This window comes from Myotis yumanensis, unplaced genomic scaffold, assembly GCF_028538775.1.
Source record: "Myotis yumanensis isolate MYYU_CA2020_CCGP unplaced genomic scaffold, mMyoYum1.0.hap1 SCAF_2, whole genome shotgun sequence".
Classification (NCBI taxonomy): Eukaryota; Metazoa; Chordata; class Mammalia; order Chiroptera; family Vespertilionidae; genus Myotis; species Myotis yumanensis.
The window spans coordinates 206,922,137-206,924,095 of record NW_027223753.1 but is presented as its reverse complement, the minus strand read 5'-3'; the positions used below and the strand labels follow the sequence as shown (position 1 = coordinate 206,924,095).

Genomic DNA, 1,959 nt, shown 5'->3' with positions numbered 1-1,959 from the left:
GTATAGACGGAGGTATTCAAGACTATGAAATAGGTGACATCACTCAGACTTAAGGAATAACTGAAACAAATCCTATGAACTGGTGCACAATGAATTATTAAAAAATAAAATCCATCCTCTTTCCCTGTGGATGCGGAGTTGCGCGGAGGCGGAGGCTTTGGTGCGTTCACGGTTGGGGTTCCCCATCACCCACCGCCATGGCCATGGCCGAGAAAGGTGTTGCTGCTGGAGGGGTAATGGACGTTAATACTGCTTTGCCAGACCTGCTGAAGACCGCCCTCATCCACGACGGCCCCTAGCGCATGGAATTCGCGAAGCTGCCAAAGCCTTAGACAAGCGCCAAGCCCACCTTTGTGTACTTGCATCCAACTGTGATGAGCCTATGAATGTCCAGTTGGTGGAGGCTCTTTGAGCTGAACACCAAATCAGCCTAATTAAGGTTGACGACAACAAGAAACGAGGGGAATGGGTAGGCCTCTGTGAAATCGACAGAGAGGAAAAACCCCCTAAAGCGTTTGGGTGCAGTTGCGTGGTGGTTAAGGACTATGGCGGAGTCTCAGGCAAAGGATGTCATTGAGGAGCACTTCAAATGCAAGAAAAGAACAAATAAACTTGGCTTTTGTTTATTAAAAAAAATCATGCCCTAGCTGATTTTGATTAGTGAATAGGGCATTGGTCTGTGGACTGAAGGGTCCCGGGTTCAATTCTAGTCAAGGGCACATGCCCAGGTTGCAGGCTTCTGGGGGGCGTGCAGGAGGCAGCTGATCAATAATTCTCTCTGATCATTGATGTTTCTATTCTCTCTCTCTCTCCCTTCATCTCTGACATCAATAAAAATATGTTAAAAAATAAAAACGTTCATTAGGTGGCTGTCCATATCAATTACAATAATTTACTACAGTAACTTTAAGAAGTAGAAAGTCAATTTGGTTAAATTTTTATAAGTACCGCGCGCTAACCGATTGTGTGACTGGAGCTCCTGGTTAAATTTTTAAAAATCCATTTTTACATATAAACAAATATTTAATAACAGATTTTTCTGCTAAATATTTTAATCCCACTGGCTTTAGCTCAAAAATGATTAACAATTTGTATGAGTTGCTCTTTACAACCCAACTCCTATGAAAATTTCATGATAAATTGCCATATTGGGTCAAATTCATGGCTTGCATAACCAAGTGTTCTGTTTCTGAATGACACCAAAGGAAATTTAACTAAGATGGGGAACAAAATTGGCCATAGCACTTATCCCTGGAGAATCCTGTTTGTATTTTTTCATCCAAGATGAATTCTCCCTTAGTTTACTTTTTCTTAAGCCAGTTCCCTAATTATGTCCAAATATTTTTCATAGCCTTGTGATTTTTCTGTAAAATATAATTTTTATGAACACCACACACACACACACACAAACACACACACGGATGCTCTCTTATTCATACTTTTTTGCTCTCTTAAAAAATGTATATATAGACAGGCTAACATGAGTTTTCCATGGCTGACGGTGATTTATATTTCCTTAAGTTTTGTTTTATTCCCGATTCCTTATTAGAGTTTCATCTGGGCTTCTCAGAGCTCAAGAGCTACTATATAGCAGTTTCTACTAATTAAAGAAAAAGATTCTGTGTTAATTCATTCAGGCTGCTCTAACAAAATATCACAGACTGGGTGGCTTATAAAGAACAGAAATTATTTTTGGAGTCTATAAGTGTGAGAACAGGGTGACAACATGGTCGGATATGCATTACTGAGCCTTGTGGGGTTTCTTTTATGGGGACCCTAATCCTATTCATAAAGGGTCCCCCTTCATGACCTAATTGCCTCCCAAAGGCCCTACCTCCTAACACCATCACTGTGGGCATTAGGATTCCTACATGTGAATTATGGGCAACACAACCACTCAGACCATAGCAGATGCATAGAGACTGATAGCTTTTTACATAGATGACAAGGGTGGGAAGA

General features: G+C 40.7%; 1 pseudogene; it reads left to right on the top strand.

The window, feature by feature from the left end:
- The first annotated feature begins 203 nt into the window (after window positions 1–203).
- Window positions 204–647, top strand: LOC139002700 (small ribosomal subunit protein eS12 pseudogene; annotated as a pseudogene).
- Window positions 648–1,959: the final 1,312 nt, after the last annotated feature.